A 13,829-nucleotide genomic window follows, 5' to 3' on the forward strand; every position below is an offset into this window, starting at 1 on the left:
CCAGAGTGCTGTTTAGGACATCTGCCATTCTATGAGTCTGCTGTGTATCCCACTTGCCATGTTGGATCGTTCTCTCCCTTTTTGATTCTATCAGTTAGTATTAGCAGACACTAGTCTTGTTTGTGTGATCCCTTTCACTCTTAGACCTATCAGTGTGATCAATTGTAAACTGAAATTGATCACTTGGACTAGTGAGATGGCATTGGTACATGCCACCTTGATGGGATTGTATTGGAATCCCCTGGCATGTTTCTAACTCCACCATTTGGGGCAAGTCTGACTGAGCATGTCCCGAACTGTACCTCTCTTCCCTTTCTTATTCCCACTCTTATATATAACAGGGATCACTTTTCAGTTAAAGTTCAACACCTAAGAATAAATGTGTGTGAATTATAGAGTTCAACCAATAGTATTAAGTAGAACAAAAAAATACTAAAAGGGATAAAGTATTACATTGTACATCAACAGTCAGTACAGGGCTGATCAAGTCACTGTTTCTCATGGTGTCCCTTTCACTTCAACATGTTTCCTTTTTTGTGCTTGGTTAGTTGTCACCGATCAGGGAGAACATATGATATTTGTCCCTTTGGGACTGGCTTAATTCACTCAGCATGATGCTTTCCAGATTCCTCCATTTTGTTGTAAATGACCGGATTTCATTGTTTTTGATTGCTGTATAGTATTCTGTAGAGTACATGTCCCATAATTTCTTTATCCAGTCTTTTTTTGATGGGCATTTAGGTTGATTCCATGTCTTAGCTATTGTGAATTGAGCTGCAATAAACATTAAGGTGCAGACCACATTTTGGTTTGCCAATTTAATTTCCCTTGGGTAAATTCCAAGGAGTGGGATAGCTGGGTTGTATGGTAGGGTTATATTCAGGTTTCTGAGGAATCTCCAGAATGACTTCCATACTGGCTTAACCAGTTTGCATTCCCACCAACAGTGGGGTAGTGTCCCTTTTTCCCCACATCCTCGCCAGCATCTGTTGTTGGTAGATTTCTGAATGTGAGCCATTCTAACTGGGGTGAGGTGAAACCTATTTGTGGTTTTGATTTGCATTTCCCTGATGGCTAGTGATTTTGAACATTTTTTCATGTGTCTGTTGGCCATTTGGATTTCCTCTTTGGAAAGATGTCTGTTGAGGTCCTTGGCCCATCTCTTAAGTGGGTTGTTTGTTTTGTTGTTGTGGAGTTTCTTGGTCACTTTGTAGATTCTGGTTATTAACCCTTTATCTGTTGCATGGTTTGCAAATATTTTTTCCCATTCTGTCGGTAGCCTCTTCACTTTCCTGACTGCTTCTTTTGCAGTACAGAAACTTCTCAATTTGATGTAATCCCAAGTGTTAATTTTGGCTTTGACTGCCTGTGCTTCTGGGGTATTTTCCAAGAATTCTTTGCCAGTACCTATATCTTGCAGGGTTTCTCCAATGTTCTCTAATAATTTGATGGTGTCGGGTCGTAGATTTAAGTCTTTAATCCATGATGAGTGGATTTTTGTGTAAGGTGAAAGGTAGGGGTCTTGCTTCAAGCTTCTGCACTTGGAAATCCAATTTTCCCAGCACCATTTATCAAATAGACTGTCATTACTCCAGGAATTGGTTTTGGATCCTTGATCAAATATAAGTTGGCTATAGATGTTTGGACTGATTTCTGGTGTTTCTATTCTGTTCCATTGGTCTATCCATCTGTTTCTGTACCAGTACCATGCTGTTTTGATAACAACTGCCCTGTAGTATGTCCTGAAATCTGGTATTGTGATGCCTCTGGCTTTGATTTTGTTGTACAAGTTTGCTTTAGATATTCGAGGTCTTCTGTGTCTCCATATGAATTTCAGCATCATTTTTTCCAGATCTGAGAAGAATATCTTTGGTATGTTGATTGGTATCGCATTGAATCTATAAATTGCTTTTGGGAGAATGGACATTTTGATGATGTTGATTCTTCCAATCCATGAACATGAAGATTTTCCATTTTTTGGTATCCTCTTCTATTTCTTTAAGATTTTTTTAATTCTCATCGTAGAGATCTTTAACGTCCTTGGTTAAGTTTATTCCAAGGTATTTGATTGTTTTTGTAGCTATTGAGAATGGGATTGAACTTATAAGTTCTTTCTCAGCCGTGGCATCACTTGTGTATACAAAGGCTGTTGATTTCTGTGCATTGATTTCATATCCTGTTAATTTGCCAAACTCTTCTATGAGTTCCAGTAGTCTCTTAGTAGAGTCTTTGGATCCCCTAAATAAAGAAAAATATTGGCTGCAATGAGGGATAGTTTGAGTTCTTCCTTCCCAATTTGTATCCCTTTAATTTCTTTTTCTTGCTTGATGGCTCTGGCTAAGACTTCCAGAACTATATTGAATAGCATTGGTGAGAGTGGGCATCCCTGTCTGGTACCAGATCTCAGCGGAAATGCTTCCAACTTTTCCCCATTCAGTAGGATGCTGGCCATGGGTTTTTCATAAATTGCTTTGATTGTATTGAGGAATATTCCTTGCATACCCAGTTTGCTTAGAGTTTTCATCATGAAATGTATTGTATTTTATCAAATGCTTTCTCTGCGTCTATTGAGAGAATCATATGGTTTTTCTTCTGCAGTCTGTTAATGTGGTGTATCATGTTGATTGTTTTGCGAACGTTGAACCATCCCTGCATACCAGGGATAAATCCCACTTGGTCTGGGTGGATGATCTTTCTGATGTGCTGTTGTATTCTATTGGTAAGAATTTTATTGAGGATTTTTACATCTATGTTCATCAGGGATATTGGTCTGTAATTCTCTTTCAATGCTGCATCTTTTTCTGGCTTAGGAATTAAGGTGATGCTGGCTTCATAGAAAGAATTTGGGAGGATTCCCTCTTTTTCGATTGTTCTGAATAGTTTGAGAAGAATTGGAGTTAGTTCTTCTATAAATGTCTGGTAGAACTCAGCAGTGAATCCATCTGGTCCCGGGCTCTTCTTTGTTGGGAGGGCCTTCATTACTGTTTCAATTTCTGTCTCAGTTATGGGTCTGTTTAGGTTTTCTATGTCTTCCTGGTTCAATTTAGGTAGCTTGCATGTGTCCAGGAACTTACCCGTTTCTGATAGATTTCCCTGTTTGCTGGTATACAAGTCCTTGTAGTAATTTCTGTTGATTCCTTTTATTTCTGTGGTGTCTGTTGTTATGTTTCCTTTTTCATCTCTGATTTTATTGATTTGGGTCTCTCCTCTTCTTTTTTTAGTTAGTTGGGCCAATGGGGTGTCAATTTTATTTTTGCAAAAAACCAGCTCCTCATTTGGCTGATTTTTTGTAATTTTTTTATTCAATCCTGTTGATTTTTTCTCTGATTTTAATTATTTCTCTTCTCCTACTAGCTTTGGGTTTGGTTTGCTACTGTTTTTCTAGATCCTTTAGATGAGTTGAAAGCTCATCTATTTGGTGCCTTTCCAGTTTCTTGATGTAGGCACCTATTGTTATAAACTTTCCTCTCAACACTGCTTTTGCTGTATCCCATAAGTTTTGATATGTTGTGTTGTAATCCTCATTTACTTCCAGAAAGTTTTTGGTTTCTCTTTTGATTTCTTCTATGACCCATTGTTCATTCAGGAGCATATTGTTCAATCTCCATGTGTTTGCATATGCTCTAAGGATTCCTGAGTTACTAATTTCCAACTTCATTCCCCTATGGTCTGAGAAGCTGCATGGTATGATTCTAATTCTTTTGAATTTGCTGAGACTTGCTTTATGGCCTAGTATGTGGTCAATCCTAGAGTAGGTCCCATGTACTGATGAGAAGAATGTAAATTCTCTATGTGTAGGATGAAAAGTTCTGTAGATACCTGTTAGATCCATTTGGGCTATAGTGTCGTTTAAATCTACTGTATCCTTGTTGATCTTCTGTCCAGTTGATCTATTTCTGATAGTGGAGTATTGAAGTCCCCCAGTACTGCTGTATTGCAGTCTAAGTCTCCCTTTAAGTCCCTTAACAAATCTTTTAAATAAACTGGTGCCCTGTAATTAGGTGCATATACATTGATAATCGTTATATCTTCCTGTTGAATGGATCCCTTAATCATTATAAAGTGCTTGGGGGGCCAGTTTTTTGGTGCAATGGATTAAGCCGCCACCTGCAACTCTGGCATCACATATGCGTGCCACTTCAAGTCCTGGCTGCTCCAGGTCCTGTCCAGTTCTCTGCTAATGCACCTGGGAAAGCAGCAAAAATTGGCCCAATTCCTTGTAACCCTGTACCCACATGGAGGACTGATGAAACTCCTAGCTCCTGGCTTGACCTGGCCCAGCATATGGAAGATCTCTCTCTTTCTCCGCTCTCACTCTCTTTCTCTCTAAATCTGCTCATCAAATGAAGCTTTTTTTAAAAAATGTTTACTACATACTCTGGTTTCTCTTCAGATCGTATAAATCTTTCGCCTTTTAAAAAATGTTTACTATTTGGGCCGGGGCCGTGGCTCACTTGGTTAATCCTCTGCCTGTGCTTCCGACATCCCTTATGGGCGCCAGTTCTAGTCCCGGTTGCTCCTCTTCCAGTCCAGCTCTCTGCTGTGGCCCGGGAGGGAAGTGGAGGATAGCCCAGGTGTTTAGGCCCCTGTACCCGCATGGGAGACCAGGAAGAAGCAACTAGCTGTTGGCTTCGGAAAGGCACAGCGCCGGCCGTAGTGGCCATTTGGGGAGTGAACCAATGGAAGGAAGACCTTTCTTTCTGTCTCTTCCTCTCACTGTCTATAACTCTACCTGTCAAATAAAAAAAAAAAAAGTTTACTATGAAAATAAAATCAGAAGTGGAAAGAGCTGTGTTATATTCAAATACAGTTAGAATACAAAAAAGGGGGTCTTGCCAGAACTTGTGTTATGCTGTCTGAACTCTACACTTACAAAACTGTGAGTTAAATAAACTTCTTTTCATTATGAAGTTTAATACACTTTCCTACCCAGCATCCAGCCCACCCTTCTTCTAATTCAATCTGTCTGGCCATATGCATCAGGTGAAATGGTACAAGCCTCAGCCTTAGGATGGACCTAATAGTGTCAGGCAATCATGGGAATCTTACTACAGTCATCATTCACTGGTTTAGACATGGGCATGTGACCTAATTTGACTAATTAGACAAGAAGAGAAATCTGTGGATAAGTACCTCAGGAAAGGTTTTTGTGTTGAGATGTACACAAGTGTCTCTCAAAATGTTCATGGACTATGCTGTCATAAAAAACAGCATAAGAGTCAAACAATATTATAAAAAACTGGAATTCAAAAATGTTTTTCACTAAAATGAACATCTTTTAACTACTTTTTCCCAGGAATTCTCAGGAATATTTTTTCAGAATATTGTCATGTCTGAATTTAAGTCCTCAAATAGGAGAGCTATCCTGAGGGAAAAAGATGACCTACCAGAATGGAGGTACAGGGAGATGGCAAAAATTTGGATCCCTCATGACATAACCAAGTCACTGAACTTGCCCATCTTGGACATCTTGTAATACGAACACAACTTTCCTTAAGGTTCAAAAACCTATTGAGTTGCGTTTTCCATAACTTGTAGATGAAGAAAGCATGAGAGAAAGAGAGAACTTCCACACTTCCAAATCAGCACTGAAGCAATTTGCTTGCTACAGACTCTAAGGAAGTATCTCTATTTACACTTGGTTACATAGAGCTCAAAAGTTCAACTTTATCATATATTTTTCTACAGACTAGAATTCTTGGCCTTGTCTTTCCCAAGACATAAAACCTCTGGCAATTTACTTAACATCCCTTGAACTTCAGTATACTTATCAATAGAAGGATTTTATTATATACCCCAAAGGCCTTCCAGAGAATAATGTAAGGTGACATATAAAAGTGCTCACTGAAGTATTTTTAAGTATCCAGTAAGTCTGACCTAACAGGGATAAAAATCACGAATTCAAAACATAATTTTTGAATAGCTGAATTTGTTATGCTACTTCCCTATGTAAATCAGCAACTCGTAAAGAACTTGGGAGTGGAGGAGTACTGAAATACATAACCAGCTTAATGAAGTGTGTCAAACTGTCCTATTTCATCTTATTCCCAAAAACCTACAAAATGCACGTCAGTATCTTTCTAATCTACGTCAGTAGGTGAAGATTTCATGGCGCTGCAGGCATTTCCAAGTTGTCATGTGCTCTAAATATCTAAAACATAACTTTTCTTTGAAAAATATTTCTCAGTCAAGAATCTCTTCCTGTGGAAAGTAAGAAGTGGCTTTTACAACATGTACTTGGGCCAAAATTACGTTTGAAAACCAACAATCTTCCCAGACTTTAAAATAGATTTTACAAGCAATGTAATCTAATACATAAATATAGCTGTATGCTTTTCACAATATTAACTACATGAGATAATTAACATTTACATTTTCAATAATCTCTAATTACTTATCTTTTGTTACTTTTTTATTGCATATTCGTTTCACTGGCATTCTTCTTGCTTCTGAAAGATAATAAGCACTTAATCTGAAACAGTCTCCAGCCATCAGGAGACAAGTTTATTTTTGGAAAGGAAAATGTATAAGGTCACAACTGTACTTTCGGTCATACTCCTTCAAAGGAAAAGTCATTTGGATTCTGTGGAATATGTATTGATTTTAAGGTACACGTTAAAGGTGACTTCTGAAATTACTCTGTATTTTTATCTACTAATTTATTTAGGAGGTTGGACGTTCTCTAGCACTGACAACAATACTATATTTTTTCATGTTCTTTTTTCATACTAGGCTGGTTCCCCCACCACCATTAAGCATATCTAACTTAGATACATTATGTACCTGAAATATCAGGAAAAAAATTCCTGTCTCAGCATGCCGTTTCTGTGCACTGTAATTTAGACATTCTTCATGCTGCATTTATATCGATAAGGGTAATAATCCTTACATTCAAAACCAGCCTTCATTAAGTGGCTCACCCTTCAAGTAGTCCATTATGGCCTATCACTCTCTCACTCAGCTCTGCCTTCAGCTCTCACTGTTTTTAATAAGCAACTCAAATGGGAAAAACTATCTTCTCTGTGCTGAGGGCAAAAGCACCAACAGACACATGATAATATGGTTGGACAGAGCACACTGAAATAAGCCCATAATTCTCATCCTAAAATACGCCACTGCAAACAAACTCTTAAAATTATTCCCAAGCCCTAGACTTTAGTCTGATTCCCTCAGTCCATGAATTTTTCTTCTGCCATCCTTGAACACGCTCTAATGAGACACCAGATAATATATGTGTTTCTGAAGGTTTGCTTAGACAGACATGCAGCAAGTGTTCATCAAGTAACTAAAAATAACATCCAGGTAAATCAAAGCAAGGGCCAAGCATCCCCCCAAGGGAGAAGACTATCAGAGCAGAAGCCCTGGGGCTCAGCAGCAGTTCCAAACAGCAGTGACGTTCAGATTCCATTTCCTGTGAATTGTAAGGGGCAGTGATTTAAAGCTTTCAAATTCTGGAAAGAAAAAAAGTATTTTAAATGAAGTGGTGGAAAATCATGTGGATTAAGTCAAAAAACCCATATGCCTTATTATAGTGTGTAGATTTAAATGTCCACATCCAATAGGGGAACATCTGTCAGCTCAAGGACAATTGGATGAGAAGGTGGTATGAGTAAATATGATCTTAGACTAAGTTCAAATTCCGTCCCTGGGTCGACTGAAGCAAGTTATTTACTCCATTTGTCTCTAAAATACCACCAAGTTTGCAGGGTTCTTGTGAGGATTAAAAAATCTATACTGTGTCCCAGTAGACTGAAAGCTCAGTAAGCTACCCATAAGTGGTAGCTCATAGTAGTAAGTACTTTCATCCCAGACATGCTTATCTGAAAGCGTTTCAGCCTGTAAACTGTTATTTTCAAACCGCCCCTTGGAGCTTTACATTTTTAAGTGTTTTCACAGAAGCCCCTTGGTGAAGCTGAAAGATACAAAGCAGGTGAGTTCCAGGGCCTTAGTTCCTTGTTACCAATTACAAAATTGAGTAGTGGAAAATACTGTTTGAAAAAAAAAAATTCCATTGCTTAAAAACAATCTGAAAATCAGTGAACTTGCCTAGTCTTTCAGTTGTACAGCCCTGCGGTTTTCTAGCCCTCAGAGCATAAGGTTTCCCAGCTGTGTTCATGAAGGGATGCTGAGCCATTCTCTTCCCCTTCCTCCCTCCTCTCTCCTGCTTGCTCCCCTTGCCTTCTCCCCCCTGCCAGCACTGGCTCCACCCAGTCAGTTCCCCTTAGGAGGCCTTTGTCGCTCAGGTTCACGCAGGCACTATTTGGGGTTGTGTTCACCTCTGTTCCCCTTAGGACAAATGCTCAGGTTCACGCAGGCACTATTTGGGGTTGTGTTCATGTCAGTTCCCCTTAGGACAAATGCTCAGGTTCACGCAGGCACTATTTGGGGTTGTATTCACAGACAATTCTAACTAGATGACGAAGAGAAAGTAAGCAAGCATTTTGGGGTGACTTTCTCTATCCTCTAACACAAGCCACCCATAATATTCACAACTCAGTATCTCAAGACCCACATTTCATACATGTAGCTTAACTCTATAGCTGTCTGTCATGTTTTCTTTCTGGAAGATCTGCTATTTGATACTTGCGTTAATTTAGCTCCATGAGATTTTTGGCACTTATAACTTTGTAAAAACATACACCTTAGCATCAATTGTCTATAAAAAAAAGTGGTGAGATGCCTAGGCAATGTGATCAACTCATTCTAATGAGGGATGTTCATTCCCAGAGAGAGAAACCACAGGTTAGAAATGGAAGCCAACCCAAAAACTCCCTTGAAATTTCTTCTCAGATGTATGAACATGTGTCATGCCACATCTATTATTTAAAACACTGCAACTATATATTCTCCAATAAAACTAAGAGCATTATCAAGGGGCTGGCACTGTGGTACTGTGGCATAGCTGGTAAAGCCACTGCCTGCAGTGCCAGCATCCCACTGGCTCAAGACCCAGCTGCTCCACTTCCAATCCAATTCTCTGCCATGGCCTTGGAAACCAGTAGAAGATCGCCCAAGTGCTTGGGCCCCTGCACCCATGGGGGAGACCCAGAAGAAGCTGTTGGCTACTGGCTTTGGATCAGCCTAGCTCTAGCTGTTGCAGCCATTTGGAGAGTGAACCAGCATATGGAAGACCTCTCTCTCTCTCTCTCTCTCTCTATCTCTCTCTCTCTCTCTCTCTCTCTCTCTCTCTCTGTGTGTGTGTGTGTGTAACTCTTTCAAGTAATCAAATAAATCTTTTTTTAAAAAAATAGTAGTGTCAAGACAGAAGCTTAGTTGAAATTTGCCTTTATATGCATCAAAAGATGACATCACTGTTTGGTTTTCACTACATCTCACTATCAGAAGAAAGCAAGGTACAAGTCCTGAGACGCACAGTCCATATGGAAGACACAAACACACTGAATGTCTCCAAATGCTACAAGAGAGGGTAAGCCTTATTTTGACAACATGGATAAAAGCTGCTGTTTAAAATCTAAGACAAAAAAGGAAACACATTTCTGAGAGTAACAAGTTAATATAAAGGCAAATTTCTTAATAGCATTGTTCATTTCTCTTTCTTCTCCATGAAATCTCATTTACTCTCTAGATTTTAGCTTGGGGATTTGCCGGGGGGGGGGGGCAGATTTGAGATCTAGTAGGGCTTTAAACTACTGAATCACACCTCACTAAGTTTTGTAAGAGAGGAGGAATGGTTTCTAACTTCAATCCTCAGAATAATTTAGTGATAGAGGGTTTTTTTTTTTTCACTATATATACAGAGTATGCATTTTAAATAAGGAATCCTGCACAGTGATTTACATTATTATCAGTGAGAAGGACCAGACTGAAAGTAGGATACAAAGTAGCTATAATTTTAAATACTGTCAAATGAGTACTCCAGAGACTCTAAACTAAAATTTAATTAGTCATTTTACAAAAACCTGTTAAAAAGAGAAAGCACTTATAATTACAGTGAAAGATAAATGTATTGAGATGTCAATCACAATCCCTATTCTTGCATATAGGATAAGACATAAAGTAAAGCAAGCAAATGAATTTGTTTCTTAAGGTTATAAGAATAAAAGAGCATTTGACAAACAAGGTCATGGACATAGAGGTACTTGAGGTCAAAGACAATTTGTACTCTGTGCAACATTTCTCATTCTCTATAGATTATATAACAGATTTTTGAGGACCAGAAGACTGGGTTAATTTGACAAGCAAAGGACATATGAGAAATAGAGAGAGAAAAAGAAACGGAAACACAGAGAAAAGAGAGAAGGAGATATGAAGAGGAAAACTCTTTCTTGGTAATATCAGTAACATTAAAAATACAGAAAATAAATGACACTTATAAAGGCAAAAGTCAAATATTAATAATTATAAGACAGTCTCTGAATTAAAGATAAAATCTGAACTCAATATAATGCTTGGAAAACCGGGTATTTTTTAATTAACTAATTTTCTAACAAAAGAAAAAAGTAACCTTTACTATTTAACCCTTGACCAAAATGTTTTAAGCCTTATATTTACAGAAATTGGTATTTTTGCATGTTAAATGAAATAGTGTCTTGGGAATTCAAAAAATATGATCTGTGCTCTTAACGACACTTGATTGTAGAAAAGAGAAGGACATATAAAAATGATATTATAATAATAGCTGCAATTTAAGCATGTACAAAATACAGTGAGGGACATAGTTGGATAGGAAAATAGACGATAAATACAAGTTCCAAGGCAGTCGGGAATCTCCTTCTAAACTGGATGGAATGTAGGTAGTCAAAGAATGGGTAGGAGTTTTGTGAATGGAAAAACAGACATGAAAATATCTAAGCAGAAGTAGGAGAACATGTAAAGGACCAAGGTGTTAAAAAACGTAATATATGTTTAGTGTGGGCAGGAAACCGAGACACTAGAAAATTTGAGGTCTTCTAGTATAATGCTAATCTGTAGTACTTTAGTATTTTTACATGTTATTTTATTTTTTCAACAGAATCTTTGTGAGGACTGATGTTTCTTTTTGTCAAGTTCCATTAATAAAGTTACACACAGAAAGCTACATGTCTCAGCCCTGTACAGCTCAGGGAGTGAGTTTTTACAGGTTGAGCCTAGCTGTGAAAACACCATCCAGATAAAAAAAATCAGAACATTATCAGCATTCTAAGAGCCCCCTCACCCCACCTTTAAGGCAGTAACCACTGACTGCCTCTTACTTCCAACTGCAAGACCCTGACTATTTTGCCTGTTTTTAAAATTTATAAAAATGGAATATATGTAGATTGCATCTAGTTTCTTTCTCTGAAGATTATGTTTGTAATTTTACTCACAGTGCTATGTACAGCAATTGTTTGTTTGCATTGCAATGTAGTATTTCATTATATGAATATACTCTCACTTATATACATATTGCATTTTTGACAGACATTTGAGTCCTCTTCAGCTTGGACTACTACAAATGTTAATGCTATAAATATTCTCACACTTGTCTTTTAGTGATCCTGTGTACTCAGCTCTTCCTATCCTAGACTCAAGAATGAACTTGCTGGTGATTGGTGGTATAAAGAAGTTACACAGATTTCAACTCAGAAAGTAGAACATGAGGGTTTCGCTTGCTCCACGTTCTCAGTATTACTTAGGATTATGACTTTCACCTTTCCACTGAGTGTCTAGTAGTTTTGCAACATGACTTTAATTTGAATTTCCATGATGACTGTGCCAAGATGGTGTTTATTCTCATATGAGTTTTGGACACTAGGACTACTTCATGAAACCTTCATCCTTTTGCATGCTATTACATGTTCAGTAGGCCTTACAGGAATCATAGCTGTCACCTGACAATAGCAGAATACGAGGGCAGAAAACATAGCAGAACATCTTACGTAATTATTGACAATGTCTTGTCTTCCCACGGGAGAACTAATGTCTTTCATTTCTCAATTCTCTTTTGCCTAACTGCATTCTTTATTTATAAATCTATTTAGTCATCTTGTTCTTCTTTTTCCCATCTTGATTCAAAAAAGTCAACAAACAGAAGCCAATTTACAACGTCCAGTATTGGAAAGAGTTCAATAACAAGTTTGCACGAGAGAGGCAGCTTTCCTAATTTGGAGTTCTCAAACGTTTGGCAGATTTTTGTTTATTAAGACATATTTTAAAAAGTAAGCATTTATTTGAAAATCAAAGGTTCATTCAAAAATGTTAATAAAATGAATTCAAATGTCTTCTTTTCACCAATTTTGAGCATATAATATTTAGTCAGCACTTCCAAGGAATATTAGAAGCAAGAATGGCAAAAAATAGTTATCTTTTTGTAAAAAGAGCAGAAGAATATAAATGAGTACATTCACTCACCTCTCTGAAGACTAAACACAGTTACATTAAGCAAAAATAAAGTGGCCGTGACCTTTTTCCCTCCTCTGCATGATTAATTACTTATGTCCTATTAATTGGAAGCTGTGGCTGAATTTCAAACACTTTCCTTTTCTGTGCATATCACCCTGTACTGTAACCGCAGATTAAGCTGTTTATCAAAGGTGAGCCAACAAGGTCATCTGAGCAGTATCTCTTCAGCTATTCATTATCCACTGTCAATGGTAATTAACAATGACAACATTTCCATAAATCAACATCTTTCTGATTATTCTCTGATGATAGTCAAAACATGTGCATTACAGTCCACCTCCATTAATTTATAAGAAAAATTCAGTCTAAATATACCACAGAGAAAATTCAGGTTTAAAAAAAAAAAATAGTAGCTTCTTTAATTAAAATGATCCAAGAAAATAAGGTTACATACTTCGAAAGAAAAATACAAACCTATGCACAAAACTCAGTCTGCTAAGAACATAGGGGTCAACAATAAGAAGCAAATGGTGTCAACCACATATAGGACCAATTTATTCCTTGGCAGAGAAAATTATGGCTCAGTTCAGACTCAGAAATAACCATCTGACTATTCATCAATGTACGGTGACAATGCAGAATACAAAGAAGATTTAATTCATTCCACTATGAAGGTGCATATTACAGGGTAGGCCAATAAAAATTGTTTTAAAGAATATATAATCACTATGTTCATTTACAAATCAAAATGTGGATAAAAGAACACTTAGATTTTGTTTTCTTTGCTTGGTGTACTTATGGAAAATTGTTAATTATTGGTGATGTTCCCACTCCTTATATTTTGTAAACATATTAATTAGACAGTTCAGTAATGCTACTGGTAAAATTTTCTCTCCTCAATCACCAGAATTGACATTTTCCCCTCCAGGAATTATGTCTAAAGTTACTATATTGAAAGTTAACATTTAGTTTAGGAAGGACTTTCTGAATTTGTAGGAAAAGTTATTATAACCTATTTTTCAAAAATCACAATAAAAATACTAATAGTATATTTCAAAAATTAAATTATTGATAGGCAACCAGTTCATCAATTGCATGATTATATAATAATACAATTATATTTTATATGTAACCTGATAATACATGATTATATATGTAATTATATACTAGATATATTTTCTTCTTTCTTCCTCAACATTGGAAGGAAAGTAGTTTTTTCTCTTTAGTATTGTACTTTAAAATGCCTTTAAAAATTTCAGTTGTCATAATTTAATGTTATTGCTGAACACATATGCACAAAACTTGGAACTAGTTGTCAATGAACATGCAGAACTGAAACAAAAAAATTAGTCTAAAATTGTAGTTATATATTGATACTCTATGTCAATGTGTTTTTGACAAGTGAGGAAAAACACCGCTCCAACTATCTTAAACAATTAGAAAATGTTTTCTCACAAAATCAAAAGATGTCTAACTAAACAATGAAAACATCTCAGACTTGCTTCTCT

General features: G+C 37.0%; 1 protein-coding gene across 5 annotated transcripts in view; it reads right to left on the minus strand.

The window, feature by feature from the left end:
• The window catches only part of PTPRK (protein tyrosine phosphatase receptor type K), a 592,149-nt gene that overhangs the window by 450,686 nt on the left and 127,634 nt on the right, over window positions 1-13,829 (minus strand). The window lies entirely within an intron of this gene.

The sequence above is a fragment of the Lepus europaeus genome, chromosome 3 (assembly GCF_033115175.1).
Source record: "Lepus europaeus isolate LE1 chromosome 3, mLepTim1.pri, whole genome shotgun sequence".
Taxonomy (NCBI): domain Eukaryota; kingdom Metazoa; phylum Chordata; class Mammalia; order Lagomorpha; family Leporidae; genus Lepus; species Lepus europaeus.